The sequence below is a fragment of the Nomascus leucogenys genome, chromosome 12, assembly GCF_006542625.1.
Source record: "Nomascus leucogenys isolate Asia chromosome 12, Asia_NLE_v1, whole genome shotgun sequence".
NCBI lineage: Eukaryota > Metazoa > Chordata > Mammalia > Primates > Hylobatidae > Nomascus > Nomascus leucogenys.
The window spans coordinates 23,737,133-23,754,570 of NC_044392.1; the positions used below are offsets into that span (position 1 = coordinate 23,737,133).

Below are 17,438 nucleotides of genomic sequence, written 5' to 3' on the forward strand. Positions count from 1 at the left end.
AAATGCAACACAGAATAGTGGGATTGCACAGGTGTCAGGGTCACAGGATTTTTCCCAGCCTTCTGGGTTGTATGGCTGTAGACTCAGGCCTAATGTGAATCTGAATCCGTGAAGGCCACGTGAAGCCGAAATTTGAGGGCTCTGTGTGCATCACTGCTCCCTCAAATAGAGGAAAGTTATGGTTCTTTAGAAAATGATTTACACGTGTTGATATGAGCTTTGAACTCTACAACATACAAGCCTAAGAAGAAAGTGCTTGGCATGACCTTTGGTTTTAAAATATAGATGCTTTAAAGCACAACCAGATGATCTAAGTTGGGGTTCTGTGAGTAGAACACTAAATAATGCCTGGTATCATAAGACTATAATTCATCCATTAGTCACTGTAGTTAATTTTGTTGGCTATTCACTCCCTTTTTTCATTCCCCCCAGTCTCATTAATGTGGCTTAAACTTCCTCCGAAGTGTAATTGTGAGCATGCATATGCAATATAGTTGTAAATGTGAATCTGTTAGGCATTCACTGTGAAATCTTTATTATTTTTTGACTTAATTTATTTTAATGTTCAAAAAACTGTCTTGGTAACTCTTGTCAGCCATAGATGGAGGTGATATTTTGTTCAAATGCAGATTAGTGGAGCCCAAGCTGTCGATGCCAGACTTCATTGCTAACCAGCCTTCCACGGTTGTTTCTTCCTGTGAGGAGACTCATTCTTTTCAAACATGGCTTATTTTCTTTATCTTCTTAATATGTAAGTCAGGAAGATGGTGTTCAATGGTGAAGAGAACCTGACTGGCCAGTAGAAAACTGGTTGGATGCCAGTCACAGCTTCATCCCTCCAGCCATGCCATTTTGTGGAAATCCCCTTGCTTTTCTGACTTCAGTTTCTGCCTCTCTAAATAAGCAGGAGGACGTGATGAGTGGTTTTTAGACTGTGCTGCAGGAGCCACAGCAGGGATGTGGGGCTAGGGCAGCAGGCATAGATGTGAGCTGTCTGTGCTGTGGGACCCCATTGCTGCTGGGGTTTGAGTAGCTGCACATTTTAACTACTTTTTTCTTTTTTTTTTCTTTCTTTTTTATTATTATTATCTTTTAAGTTTTAGGGTACATGTGCACAACGTGAAGGTTTGTTACATATGTATACATGTGCCATGTTGGTGTGCTGCACCCATTAACTCGTCATTCAGCATTAGGTATATCTCCTAATGCTATCCCTCCCCCCTCCCCCACCCCACAACAGTCCCCAGTGTGTGATGTTCCCCGTCCTGTGTCCATGTGTTCTCATTGTTCAATTCCCACCTATGAGTGAGAACATACGGTGTTTGGTTTTTTGTCCTTGCGATAGTTTGCTGAGAATGATGGTTTCCAGCTTCATCCATGTCCCTACAAAGGACATGAACTCATCATTTTTTATGGCTGCATAGTACTCCATGGTGTATATGTGCCACATTTTCTTAATCCAGTCTATCATTGTTGGACATTTGGGTTGTTGACTACTTCTTTCAAACTTTTAAGCAAAGGTCTTGTGGCTTTAAAACTTGAAAACCCCAAGTTCTGGGTCCCCTTCCATCCTGTGGCTTTTATCATGTGACTTCTAACCTGAGGCTATACCTGTTGATAAGGGGTAAGGACAAGCAGGCATACAGAAGTGGAAACAAGTGACTGTTTAAACTGTCTCTTCTCTCTCAAGGTCTTTTAGGTGCCGTTTAGGCAGGAACGAAAGCCAGAGGTGGATTATTGTTTTAATTATCCCCGTTGAAGTTCTCTCTCCTCTGTAAACATGAATTGACTATGTAATTACTAACCACCTGTCAGCTTCCATTTGCCCTTCTCCTTTCCAGTGAGGTCTCTGCATGTGGGATTTATAGAGTTGTTCTCACTCTGCTGCCCTCGTTGTAATCGGGTGGCTCTTTAGGCCATGCTCCCTCACACATTTCAAGCATCTCATTCATATACCATCCATTTACCATGTCTTCTTTTTCTGTTTCTTTCAATATGGAAATCATTTAGAGGATTCATAATAGGAATGACAGGTCATATACATTCGGTGCTTACTGTGGGTCAAGAACTATGCTAAACACTTTACCTGCATTATTTCCTTTAACTTTCACAACAACCCTTTGAGGTATGCCAACTTTATTATATTTTACAGATGAAAGAATCAAGACTTATAGAGGCTAGGAGCCTTGCCCAGTGATAGGTAGGAAGTAAATCTAGTCTTGGTCCATCTGATGCCAGAATCTGGGCTTCTTATGATTGTCAAACTCTCTCCTCAAACAAGCCAAGAAGTCACTTCTGAGAAGCCTTATTCTATAGGGTGCAGTTTATCTATTTATCATAGAATTATCTGTGTGAGAGAGATTATTTTAACTATGTTATAGTTACACTCTTATATTTTCCTGAGCAGTACCAGAATTTGTATATTTTGTTCTTTTGTTCTTTGTTCTTTTGAAAATGAAGATGGTTAAATGAATATACAATTAATTTCACTGAACTTTAAAGCCTGGGTAAGAAAAATATTAAATGAGCAAATCAGTAAATGTGTAAATTAGTTAACATACTGGAAAAAGTTATTTATCAGGACCTGTTTGGGTTTGGAAAATGACCACTGTACTGTATATAGAGAAAATACAAACTAAAATGCACTGGTATTTCTGACTAGCTTGTATTTTCTCCTGAATATGTGTACTTGCAGATTTAACCTTGATAGTTGATACTAATATGACCACAAACTTTGCACCATAGATTTTTGAGTAGGCACAGGGTGTGAACTTCCATAGGACTCTGCTTCGCCTTTATTTACTTGTGATTACTTCTTTAATGCCTGTCTTTCCCATAGGGCATAAACTCTGTGCAAGCAGGGCCGTGTGCCGTCTGCACCTCTACATTTCCAGCTTCTGGCAGGCGCTCACATACCTGTTGAATGACCGTGTGTGTGGGGGGCTCTGGGCTCAGACCAACAGCGTTCAGATGCTGGCTGTGGGCAAATTACACATCTTTGTGCCTTAGTTTTCTCATCTGTAGCAGGGGCGGTAATATACCCTGCCTCCTAGGGTGATTATGAGGATTAAATAACATGATACATGTAAAAGCACATAATGAATATAGTAACTTTTTAAAAGCATAATATATTTCCATGATAAAATAAAGAGCTGAGCTTTTTCAGTTCCCCTCAACTGTAACACTTTTGCTTTGATGTCTCAGAGGGAAGGATTATAAGACAGTCTTTAGATTTTGAATTCTACCTAGAATTTATTATTTTCTGAAGGATTATATCTATGCTGTGGTGGGTGGATCATGAATTGGTCCTGTGATCTGTCCAGAGGAGGGCATTATTTTGATGTGCAGTGTCTGCTTTCTGTAGGGAGCTGTCTCTGAACGTGTCAGCTTGACATGGTATTTAACCTCACAGATATGAACTTACTTATTATTTAAAGGTCAAGTGAGATCATCATATGAACAGATGGATAGAAATTGTTAATGGATAGAAATTGCTTGAAATTTTCTTAGTGTATCTGTGGCATATTCTTAAAAATGAAACTACTCTTTTAGTTTAGAAGGTCTATTAATTATAGCCCATTGTTCTAGACCCAGTTTGTGGAATTCCTCATATCTGCTGGCCCCACCTGCCCCAGGTCTTGGCCACTTGTCATGCTTTTCCAGTGACGACTCCTATAGCTGATCCTACAATGCATACAGCCCAGACCACTATCTCTAGGATGCATCTCCTAACATCGTTGATTGCCTTGTGCTTTCCTGGGTTGGGAGCTGATCCTAGAGGCAAGGCTACCATCGTGTTCATCATACAGAAGCTTCTGCAGCTCTGGTACAGAGATTTGATCCAAATGGACGTGTTGAAGCTTCTGGCTTCCCCAGAAACTGTATGGAGGGTCTGGGCAATGCAGTCCAGAAGTATGGGTATTTTACTCCATAGGGCAAGCTTTTCATTGGGAGGAATGAAAGGAGATAAATTGTTTGCCTTTTCTCCTCCCTGTTGACTGTTTCATATGGCTGCTTTATTTATTTATTTATTTATTTAAGATGGAGTTTCATTCTTGTTGCTCAAGCTGGAGTGCAGTGGCGTGATCTCAGTCGCTGCAACCTCTGCCTCCCAGGTTCAAGTGATTCTCCTGCCTCAGCCTCCCGAGTAGCTGGGATTATAGGCGCCTGCCACCACTCGTGGCTAATTTTGTATTTTTAGTAGGGATGGGGTTTCACTATGTTGGTCAGGCTGGTCTCAGACTCCTGACCTCAGGTGATCCACCCGCCTCGGCCTCCCAAAGTGCTGGGACTATAGGCATGAGCCACTCCGCCCAGCCTTATTTATTTATTTATTTATTTATTTATTTATTTATTTTTTACAACCATTGCCACTATCCAATGGCTTCTCTATAGAGGTCCCATGTGAACAACTGCCAACTACATGTCCCCCTGAAGCTACAACCAATTCAAAATCAGTAACACAATGCCCTGTAGTTTCTCTTCTTCTTTCCTTGGTTTGCTTTACTTTTTCTGTTACCCTTGCCTCCCTGGGATTGCAACCCTCTGATGCATTAGGGCATAACTTTTGATTAGGTTCTATTTTCTAAGGGCTCATGCTGATGCTCAACTTCAAAAGTTTATTTATTTTTATGTTTATTACCACATTGACTTTTTTTTTTTTAAAAGTTAAGTTTGTTGAGATATAATTTACATATAATAACATTCACCCTTTTTAGGTGTACACTTCTCTGAGTTTTGACAAACCTATACAGCACATAGCTACCCCACCACAGTCAAGATATAAGAACAGTTCCGTCACCCCCAAAAGTTCCCTATGTGCCTTGTAATCAGTCTCCTTTTCCTGCTCCACGGCTACTAGTAGTCACTGACCTGTTTTCTTCCCATTTAATTTTTCCTTTTCCAGAGTGTCATATAAATGAAATCATACAGTATGTAGCCTTTTGAGTTTGATTTCTTTCTCTTTGCTTAATGCTTCTGAGGTGCACCATGTTGCTGCATGTGTCGGTAGTCCATTCCTTTTTATTGCTGAGTAGTATTTCATTGTATGGATGTACCACAGTTTTTTTCATTCACCAGTATGCAGACATTTGATTATTTTCAGTTTTTGGTGATTATGAATATATCTTCTGTAAACATTCATGACAGGTATAGACATACAGTTTTATATAGTTTAGGACTGAGATTTCTGGGTTATATGCTAGATGTATGTTTAACTTAAGACAATTTACACAGATGTGTAATTGGTTTTACTTTTCTCCTCATTCTCCATTGTTTCCTAGATAACATCATGAAGCAAGAATGATATAAGGCAAGGATTGCATTGTAGCTGCTACTGAATGATAACTTTAAAATCAATCTGTGCAGAATTCTTAAAAGAACAGATGTTGATGCCCCTTCAAAAAGAGGCAACTTCGATTATATCAGCAGCTGTTTCTCTATGCCTCAGTTATTCAGAAACAATTCTGTTTCAGTTTCTATGTCCTATGATTTTGAAGAGAAGGCTGTTGTTACTACATTCCTATCAAAGCCCGTATCACACAGGTTTTCCATTTCTTTGGCTGTACTCTGGATTAGAAACTGGTGCTCTGGCATACAAATGTGCCCAAAGTTGAGCTCTCCGTTTTAACACTTTGGGACTTTGTTTTTTTGGGGACTTTTTGTACTGGTTTGCTACTACATGTTTAGCTTTTAATAAATTGGCAAACTGTTTTCCAAAGTGCTTGTGCCATTTTGCATTCCCTGTGTATGAGAGTTCCAGTTGCTCTGCATCTGCCAAAACTTAGTTTTGTCAGTTGTTTCCTTGAATGTTAGCCGTTTCATTAGGTTTGTAGTGGTATCTAAGATTTAAATAAACTTAGATCAATGATGTGATGAATATAATTCACTGATGACAACGTACTGCAAGTTTTTACCTTTTAGAAACTATCCCAATTCTATAGGCCAGGGTTGAACCTCCTTAAAGCATAAGTCTTACAGGGCCTGTAAAACAATAGCACAATGAAAAAAACAGTATCTGGGTAACAACTGATATGATGAATAGAACAGTACCTCACATCTCAACATTAAATGTAAATGGCCTAAATGCTCTACTTAAAAGATACAGAATGGCAGAATGAATAAAGAACCACCAACCAAATATTTGCTATCTTCAAGAGACTCACCTAACACAAAAGGACTCGTGTAAATTCAAGGTAAAGGGGTGGAAAAAGATGTTCCACACAAATAGAAACCAAAAGCGAGCAGGAGTAGCTGTTCTTACAGACAAAACAGATTTTAAAGCAGCAACAGTTAAAAAAAAATACAAAGAAGGACATTATGTAATAATAAAAGGATCAGTCCAACAATGAGATATTATAGTCCTACATTTATATGAATCTAACCCTGGAGCTTCCAGAATTATAAAGCAATTACTACTATACTTAAGAAATGAGACAGTGACACAATAATAGTGGGGGACTTCAATACTTCACTGACAGCACTAGACAGATCATCAAGACAGAAAGTCAACGAAGAAACAATGGACTTAAATTATACCCTAGAACAATTGGACTTAACAGATACTTACAGAAATTCCTCCCAGCAACTGTAGTATTCTATATTCTTCCCATCAGCACATGGAACATTCTCCAAGATAGACCATATGAAGACCACAAAACAAGTCTCAATAAATTTAAGAAAATCAAAATTATATCAAGTATCTTCTTAGACCACAGTGGAATAAAACTGGAAATCAACTCCAGAAAGAACCCTCAAAACTATACAAATAGTGGAAATGGAAATTATACTATACAAATATACAAATGGAAATTAAATAATCTGCTCTTGAATGATTTTTGGGTTAACAATGAAATCAAGATGGAAGTTAAAAAATTCTTTGAAATGAATGATAATAGTGACACAACTTATCAAAACCTCTGGGATACAGCAAAAGTAGTGCTATGAGGAAAGTTCATAGCATTAAATGCCTACATCAAAAAGCATGAAAGAGCACAAATTGACAACCTAATGTCACACCTCAAGGAACTAGAGAAACAAGAACAAACTAAACCAAAACCCAGAAGAAAGAAATAACAAAGATTAGAGCAGAGCCAAATGAAATTGAAACAACAACAACAACAACAAAATACAAAAGACAAATGAAACAAAAGCTGGTTCTTTGAAAAGATAAACAAAGTTGATAGACCATTAGTGAGATTAACCAAGGAAAGAAGAGAGAAAATCCAAATAAGCTCAATTAGAAATGAAACTGGAGATATTACAAATGATACCACATAAATACAAAAGATCATTCAAGGCTACTACAAACACCTTTATGAGTACAAACTAGCAAATCTAGAGGAAATAGGTAAATTCCTAGAAACATACAACCCTCCTAGATTGAATCAGGAAGAAACAGAAACCATGAACAGACCAATAACAAGCAGAGAGATTGAATCAGTAATAAAAAAGTTACCAACAACATAAAAAGGTCCAGGACCAGATAGATTCACAGCTGAATTCTACCAGACATTCAAAGAAGGATTGGTACCAATCCCACTGAAGCCATTTCAAAAGATAGAGAAAGAGGGAATGCTCCCTAAGTCATTCTATGAAGCCAGTATCGCCCTAATTCCCAAACCAGGAAAGGACACAAGAAAAAAAAAACTACAGACCAATTTCCCTGATGAATATAGACGCAAAAGTCCTTAACAAAATACTAGATAACCAAATCCAACAGCCCATCAAAAAGATTACACATCATGAACAAGTGGGTTTCATCCCAGGGATGCAGGGATGGTTTAACATATGCAAGTCAATAAATATGGTACATCACATAAAAAAAATTAAAAACAAAAACTATATGATCATTTCAATAGGTACAGAGAAAGCATTTGATAAAATCCAGCATCCTTGTATGATAAAAACCCTCAATGAAATAGGCACAGAAGGGACTTACCTCAAAGTAATAAAAGCCATATATGACAAACCCACTGCCAGCATCATACTGAATGGGGAAAAGTTGAAAGTATTCCCCTTGAGAACTGGGACAAGACAAGGATGCTCACTTTCACCACTTCTATTTAACATAGTACTGGAAGTCCGAGCCAGAGAAATCAGGCAAAAGAAAGAAATAAAGGGTATCCAAATTGGAGAAGAGGAAGTCAAACTGTCACCATTTACTGATGATATGATTGTATACCTAGAAGACCCTAAGACTCATCCAAAAAGCTCCCAGATCTGAGAAATGAATTCAGTAAAGTCTCCGGATACAAAATCATTATACACAAATCAGTAGCACTACTGTACACCAACAGCGACTAAGCTGAGAATCAAATGAAGAACTCAATCCTTTTTACACTAACTGCAAAAAACAAACAGAAAAACCCTCCCCCAAACCTAGGAATATACTTAACCAAAGAGGTGAAAGATCTCTACAAGGAAAACTGCAAAACACTGCTGAAAGAAATCATAGATAACACAAACAAATGGAAACACATCCCATGCTCATGGATGGGAACAATCAATATTGTGAAAATGACCATGCTGCCCAAAGCAATCTACAGATTCAATGCAATTGCTATCAGAATACCAGCATCATTCTTCACATAACTGGAAAAAACAATCCTAAATTTCATGTGGAACCAAAAAAGAGCCCACATAGCCAAAGCAATACTAAGCAAAAAGAACAAATCTGGAAACATCACGTTACCCGACTTTAAATTATACTACAAGGCCATAGTTACCAAAACAGCATGCTACTGGTTTAAAAATAGGCACATAGACCAATGGAACAGAATAGAGAGCCCAGAAATAAAGCCCAATTCTTACAGCCAACTGACTTTCAACAAATCACACAAAAACATAAATTGGGGAAAGGACACCCCATTCAATAAATAGTGTTGGGAAAACTGGCAGGCACATCTAGAAGAAACAAACTGGATTCCCATCGCTCACCTTATACAAAAATCAACTCAAGAACTAGGCCGGGCGCGGTGGCTCACGCCTGTAATCCCAGCACTTTGGGAGGCCGAGGCGGGCAGATCACGAGGTCAGGAGACCATCCTGGCTAACACAGTGAAACTCCGTCTTTATTAAAAATTAGCCGGGAGAGGTGGCGGGCACCTGTAGTCCCAGCTATGTGGGAGGCTGAGGCAGGAGAATGGTGTGAACCCCGGGGGGCGGAGCCTGCAGTGAGCCGAGATTGCGCCACTGCACTCCAGCCTGGGTGAAGGAGCGAGACTCCTTCTCAAAAAAAAAAAAGCTCAAGATGGATCAAAGACTTAAATCTAAGATCTGAAACCATAAAAATTCTAGAAGATAACATGAGAAAAACTCTTCTAGACATTGGCTTAGGCAAAGAATTCATGACTAAGACCCCAAAAACAAATGCAACAAAAACAAAAAATAAATAGATGGGACCTAATTAAACTGGAAAGCTTCTGCACAGCAAAAGAAATAATTAGCAGAGTAAACAGACAACCCACGGAGAGGGAGAAAATATTTGCAACCTATGCATCTGACAAAGGACTAGTATCCAGAATCTACAAGGAACTCAAACAAATCAGCAAGAAAAAAAACAAATAATTCTATCAAAAGTGGGGGAAGGACATGAATAGACATTTCTCAAAAGGAGATATGCAAACAGCGAACAAACATATGAAAAAATGCTCAACATCACTAATAATTGGGGAAATGCAAATTAAAATCACAGTGAGATACCATGTTACTCCTGCAAGAATGGCCATAATTAAAAAGTTAAAAAACAATAGATGTTGGTGTGGATGTGGTGAAAAGGGAACGCTTTTACACTGCTGGTGGGAATGTAAATTAGCATAACCATTATGGAAAACAGTATGGAGATTCCTTAAAGAACTAAAAGTAGAACTATCATTCAATCCAGCAATCCCACTATTGGGTATCTACCCAAAGGAAAAGAAGTCATTATATGAAAAAGACATGTACACACATGTTTATAGTGGCACAATTTGCAATTGCAAAGATATGGAACCCACCTAAGTGACCAATGACCAATGAGTGGATAAGGAAAATGTGATATATGTACACCGTGGAATTCCACTCAGCCATAAAAAGAAACAAACAAACAAAAATGCCTTTTGCAGCATCTTGGATGAAGCCGGAGGTCATTATTCTAAGTGAAGTAACTCAGGAATGGAAAATCAAATATCGTATGTTCTCACTTGTAAGTGGGATCTAAGCTATGAGGACTCAAAGGCATAAGAGTGATATTAATGAACTTTGGGGTCTCAGTTTGGGGGAAGATTTGGGGGATGGATAAAAGGCTACATATTGGGTACCATGTATACTGCTGGGTAATGGGTACACTAAAATCTCAGAAATCACAACTAAGTAACTTATCCATGTAACCAAAAGCCACCTGTACTCCAAAAACGATTAGAAAAAAACCCCAATCCCATTCATCTCAGATATATTCATTCATTCATGATTTATTTTATTCATCATTCACTTTATTTCAGTCAATAAAAAGTAAGATTTAGTCTTGCCCATGAGGAGTTTATGTTTTAGTTGGGAAGATCTCAGGACAGTGCTGTGATGGGGGAGAGCCAGTTTCTAATGAATGCACACATCAATATGATATATTTAGAAAACTCTAGATTTCATTATTCCTGATTGATGAACTAGTTAAAAATTCCAACAGCAGAACCTTCATATCCTAAAACAAAAGCAATGTTTTTATCTTGCAGCAAATTCCAGGTTACATATCTCCAGAGACAAATTGAATTATGGCTTCATCCACCTGAAGGCAGAAAACCAGAGTGCTGGGAACAGCCTGTGTATCTATTATACCTAGGCATCAGTATTGTGCAGTCTTCCTCTCTGTAACACAGCCTGTAGAATCCAGGAGGAAAGCATCCCTAGGCTATCTGAAGTAGCTATCAAAAGACTCTGGTCTAAAGCCGTGCATTTTACTTTTTAGTTTCTCACTCAGAGCCTTATCACTTTTATTAAACTTCCAGTCCTTAACACCACTGAGGGTGTGTTTTCCCAGCCTGGACAGGGACCACCAGGTAGAAAGGGACAGAGTTGGGTTATTTTTAGAAGCAGCTACAGTTACAACGGAAGTGGCAACTGGACATGCAGAGGTGATAGAATATCGGAAAAATAGAAGGTAAAATAATGGATGTTCAAAATTTTGAAATGCCGAAGTCATGGAACAAGAAGATTATGCTTTCCCCCGGTATTCTCTGTAATAGAAGTCACAGAAATGTGTGATACATTTTAATAAAGATTTTTATGCAAAATGATTAAAATTAGCTTGAGCATTTGAAGGGACAGCTTTCTTTTTATGTTAACATTTATTTGCAGAAGACCTTGACTCCCTTAGGATGCCAGGTGAAAAAGTATCACTAGCTTTAATAATATTTGTTTTCTCAAATATTTTCTATTGTTGGGCTATGACACATCTCTGGGAACAAGTGACTTCTAACTGACAGGGAGAGTGATGCAGCTGTGAGTCACCTGGAAATGACTGACAGGGGGGATGAGTGTTTCAAACATCTGTCTTAGACCTCTTCCACCTCCTCGTCGAGGGTCTAAATTTGCTTAGATGGGAAAGGTCTCTGTAAGGCACAGAGGTCTGAAAGACAGATGTTTTTGAAACCAGGGATTTCATGCGGCAGAGAGATTGCCATGATTGATTTGTTCCTGTACTTATTTTACTTGATTTTTTATAATTTTTTTTTGAGAATCTCAAATGGAAAGGGTTGATTAATCATAATCTTCATTTCAAAGTACATTTTCATTGTTGGGCCATGGAAAGCTGATCTTTTGTTTTTATGTCTGTATATTTATGAATGTCTGTATTGACTTATTCCCTTTCCCCTCATTTCCCACTGCCTCTCCCCACTTTTTCCTCCCTTCTGAGCCAGTCGGTGATGAGTTTGATATGCATCTTTGGATTTGCATTTCCTTGTAAAACAAATAGAGTTAATTTGTGTGTTAATTTCTTTTTAAGTTACATTAAGTGGTGTTATGCACTAGACCTTGTTCTGTTTCATATAACTCAGTCGGTGCTTTTTAAGATCCATCTGTGTTGCTGTTCCTGTATCCAGTTCATTGCTTCCCACTGTTACATCGTGGTGCATGGTATGCATCCACCGCAGTTTACAGATTCATTCTCTACTGATAAACTTTGAGGTTAACTTGATGCCCTAATCAAATCATAATAATCAGTATGGCAGTAAACAGCCTTATTGCACAACCTTAGGGACTTGTGCAAAGGTCACGTTGGGGTTATTTTCCCAGGTGTAGATTGTTGGGTCATAGGATGTATGCATACTTAATTTGACTGCCAGTTACTCTCCAGAATGACTTGACCAGTTTATGCCTCTATCATCAATGAGTACGTGAGAATTCTTGTTTATTTGTCACCCTGTTGATATGTCCAACATTCAGAATTTTGCCAAACTGATAAGGGTAAAGTGGCATCTTACTATTTTAATTTGAATTTTCCTGATTTCTAATACATTTAAGTATCTCTTTATATATTTGGTATCCATTCAGGTTTCCAGGGCTTTGAATTGCAATTTAAGCTCTTTGTGTAGTTTTCTATTTGGCTTCCTGTCTTTGGGTTTTGTTCTTGTTTTTTGAGATGAGGTCTTGTTCTGTCACCTAGGCTGGAGTGCAGTGGCACAATCATGGTTCACCGAAGGCTACCTCTGGGCCTCAAGCAATCCTCCCAAATTTAAGTGAGTTCCTGCCTCAGCCTCCTGAGCAGCTGGGACTACAGGCATGTGCCACCATGCCTGGCTAATTAAAAAAACCTTTTTAATAGAGATGGGGTTTCCCTGTGTTGCCCAGACTGGTCTCCAATTCCTGGGCTCAAGCGATCCTCCCAACATGGCCTCCTGAAATGCTGGGATTACAGGTGTGAATCACCATGCCTGGCCTTCCTGTCTTTTTCTAAGTTGCAAAAGTTCCTTGTGTAATCTGTGGCTCTCAAACTTTGATGTGCATACAAATCACCTGGGAATCTTGTTAAGATTCAGATTATGATTCAGTAAAGACAGGATGGGGCTCAAGCTTGTGCGTTTCTTATAAGCTCCCAGATGATGTGGAAGCCTGGGGTTCTTGTACCACCCTTTGAGTAGCAAAGTTCTAGATGTTAGTTTGAGACTTTGCAAAAGTCTTCTTCTACATTTGTCATGCTACTATCACTTTTGTCTAGATTTAATTGCTTTTTGTCTAGATTTAATTGCTTCACAGCTCTAAAAAAATCCTCTGAGCTCCACATAGTCATCTTTACCCCCAGCCCCTGAATCCCTGGCAGGCACTGATCTTTTTACTGTCTTTACAGTTTTGCTTTTTCCCGAATGTCATATGGTTGGATTTAGACTGCATGTAGCCTTCTCACACTGGCTTCTTTCACTTAGAAACATGCACTTAAGGTTCCTCCATGTCTTTTCTTGGCTTAATGGATCATTTCTTCTTATCACAGAATGATATTTCATTGTATAGATGTACCACTGGTTGTTTTCCATTTACCTATCGAAGGACATTTTGGTTGCTTCCAAGTTTTGGCAATTGTGAATAAAGGTGCTATAAACATTTATGTGCAGGTTTTTATATGGACATATGTTTTCAGATCATTTGGGTAAATACCTAGGAGTGAAATTGCTGGATTGGGTGGTAAGGATATGTTTAGTTGTGTAAGAAACTGCCAAACTGTCTTCCAAAGTGGCTGTACCATTTTGTATTCCCTCTAGCAGCAAATGGGAGTTTCTATTGCTCTACATCCTCACCGGCATTTGCTGTTAGTGTTTTGGATTTTAGCCATTCTGGTCGGTATGTAGTGGTATCTCATTGTTGTTTTAATTTGCAGTTCCCTAGTGACATATGATGTTGGGCATCTTTTTATATGCTTATTTGCCATCTGTATATCTTCTTTGGTGAAGTGTCCGTTCAGATCTTTTGCCTGCTTTTTATTGTTAAGTTTTAAGAATTCTGTGTATATTTTAGATACAAGTCCTTTATCAGATATGTGTTTTGCAGAGAATTTTTCTCCCAGACTGTGGCTTGTCTTTTTATTCTTTTAACAGTGTCTTTTGCAGAGCATAAGTTTTTAACTTTAATGAAGACTACTTACCCATTTTTTTTTCATGGATTGTGCTTTTTTGGTGCTGTATCTAAAAACTCATTGCTAAACCAAGGTGACCTAGATTTTTCCCTATATTTTCTTCTGGAAGTTTTATAGTTTTGCATTTTACATTTAAGGTCTATGATCCATTTTAAGGTGTTTTTTGTGAAGAGTATAGGGTCTGTATCTAGATTCATATTTTTGCATGTGGCTATGCAGTTTTTCCAGCACCATTTGTTGAAAGACTATTCTGTCTCTTTTGAATTGCTTTGCTCTTTTGTCAAAGATCATTTAACTATATTGTATGGGTCTATTTTTGGGCTCTCTATTCTATTGCATTGATCTGTTTGTCTATTCTTTCACCAATATCACACTGCCTTGATTACTGTAGCTGCTTTTAAATATATGTTTTGTAACCTCGTACTTCCTAAAAAATGATTCAAGATAGATTACAATTTCAGTTACATAGGAAGTAGGACAATTTTAATAAAAAGACAAAATTATTAAAGATAAAATACTCATTCTTCTGCCAGTGGCTCCATTCTTTCAAAAGCTGGAAAACAAAGCACTATTACCGTGGCGTATGAACAGGCCTAGGGCTTTTTACCATCTGGCATTTATCTGACAACACTGAGAATTATACATTTAGAGAAATACTGAGGCTGAGTTATTCTTGAATGTTACTGTTTTCCTTTGCATTTGTGATAACTAGTTAGCGTTGCATAGTTAGTTATAGTTCATTGGAGATACATCTTAATACTTTAGTTATTTTATTACTTGATCCTGCATCAAATGTTTGTTGAAATATCCATACATGCAAATCTGACCACATTCTTTTGCATTTTGTTTTAGGTCAATGATGCCTTCCTTCATGTGATACAGGGGAAATCCGTGGGCAAGGTGCTTCTCGCTCTTAAATAAATCCTTGCCTGAGCAGCAAAGTTAACATGTCCAGATCAAAACTCCACATCTTTCCCCAAAACCCGATTTCCCTTCTGTGTTTCCAAAGGTGTTACCACTTTCCTTACTAATCCAGGTTTAAAATCTTGGAGTCACCTTTGATTCTGTTTACTAATTGCTCCTAATTAATGTGATTATATAGTTTATTGTCCAAACCTTTTCGAGAGTAAAAGAGTGCCATTAGTAATTACATCAGGAAAACATATCCCAGGCAAACCAGGATATATGGTCAGCCTACTTGATGCATTATGAAATGCAGTGATTGCCGAGTTCTGTCATTCCCCCCCCTAAGATATCTCTCATGTCCATATCCTCTTTTCCATTCTGACTAATTAAGCCTCAACTGCTATCACCAGTAACCTTCTAACTGCTTTTCCTACCTTTAAACTACTCTCATCCCCTCCATCCTTGTGATGCGTTATTGCCATGGTGATTGTCCCGAAGCATAGCTCTGACGATGGCCCATCTCAGAAAACCTACAATGGCTCACCATTGCCTGATGGTGGAGTTCAGACCCCTTGAGCTAGCATTTCATTATGACCGTGATTTTTCCCCGCACCACTTTCCAGCCTTGTGGTCCACAATTCCATGGGGCCTTAAGTATGTACTGAACTTTCCTGCCTCCCTCATTTTGCTCTGCTTGTGCAATTTTTTCCACCCTCCATCTCTGTCAAACGTAAGCCTTCCTGACCTCTAAGACCTAACTATGTCATGTACCTTTACTCTCAGGCAAGGAGCAATCTCTTCTCTTCCTCTTCTACCTTGCTGTAGCTTCTCCCCCAGGATTTATCACATTCTGCCTTGAATCATAGGGAACAGCATGTGTAGTGGAATGAACACAGGCCTCTGAATCCAAGATATGAGTTTAAATCCCAGCTTTGGAGGTGGTTACTTAAGGTCTCAGTGCCTTCATTCTTCTTCCTATATAAAGTAGATGTTACAATATCTAACTTACAGAGTCATTGGGAGCTATACCTGCAGCGATTGGGTAAAGCACCTGGCACATGGCAAGCGATTAGCAAATGCTGGTTACTTCTACTTCTTTCTCTTCCCTTTTCCCAGTCTATCATAAGTTCCTTCAGAGCAGGCACCATGTCTGATTTGCCTTTGTATTTCCCACAGTACTTCCCATAGTGAGTTATGCTTAGTAAATACTCAGTAAGTTGAACTGAATTTAAATTACCTGTAAGTCTTAAAATGTGGGATTAAATTAAGAATATGTTGCCCTGGAAATACCCAAATGTCTATCGATGGATGAATAGATAAACAAAATGTGGTATACACATAATGGAATATTACTCAGCCTTAAAAACGAATGATATTCTGACATGGGCTACAATACGATGAACCTGGAAGACATTATATGTGACATAAGCCAGACAGAAAAGGACAAATACTATATGATTCCACCTGTGTGAAGTACCTAGAGTAGTGAAATTCATAGAAACAGAAAGTACAGGTTGACATCCAAAATCTGAAATGGGAAATGCTCCAAAATCTGAAACTTTTTGAATGCTGACACGATGCTCAAAGAAAATGCTAATTGGAGCGTTTCGGATTTTGGATTTTTGGATTCGGGATGCTCAGCTGGCATAATTGAATATTCCAAACTCTGAAAAAATCTGAAGTCTAAAACACTTCTGGTCTCAAGAATTTTGGATAAAGGATACTCAATGTGCAACATGTAGAATGGTGGTTGCAAGGTGGGAGGAGAGAATGGAGAGTTACTGTTTAATGGTACAGTGTTTCCGTTTGGGAAGATGGAAAGTTTTGGAGGTGTGTGATGGTTATGGATGTGCAACAATGGGAAGGTACTTAGTACTGCTTAACTGTGCACACTTAAAAATGGTAAAAATGATAAATTTTGTGTATGTCTTACAACAATAAAAGAAGTTTTTTAAAAAATCATGTTATCCTCCTTTCTAAGTGAATCCATTCAGGGAGGAGAACAGGGAGTGTGTGTAGCGTGCCTAGCTTAGGTTGAAGTCAGCTCCAGTCTCTGCCAGCGTCCTGGTTTGTTGGGAGAGGTCCTGTACTTTTGCTGGGTGCTAAACATTGTGCTCTATTTCTCCTACTGCATGAGTGATAATTCTCAGAAAGGAGGAGGTGGGATGGGGATAAAAACAGGCACCTGACACAACAGGCAGATGTGGGTACTTCCACTTATTCTTGATGAAGTCCGCTTCCAATAAATGTGGTAAGAGGCTTTGTTTTGAAAAAATATATATATTTTTGAAGAGTAGAATGGTAAAATAGGGATTAACATTTGAGGAAAGAATTTGAAATGGAGAAATTAGCAGAAGGAAGAGGGAGGAGAAAGATGTCAGGGAAATCACCCACGTGTGTGTTGTGGGCCACGTGGTGCCTCCACAAGGGCCAG

At 38.6% G+C, this 17,438-nt stretch overlaps 1 long non-coding RNA gene across 1 annotated transcript in view; it reads left to right on the forward strand.

Moving 5' to 3' along the window:
* LOC100582225 overlaps positions 1 to 16,886 on the forward strand; it is a 32,512-nt gene extending 15,626 nt beyond the window's left edge. Inside the window, exon 5 of the long non-coding RNA XR_004032599.1 lies at positions 14,951 to 16,886. This is a non-coding gene — a long non-coding RNA (uncharacterized LOC100582225). The remainder of the gene's footprint in view (positions 1 to 14,950) is intronic.
* Positions 16,887 to 17,438: the final 552 nt, after the last annotated feature.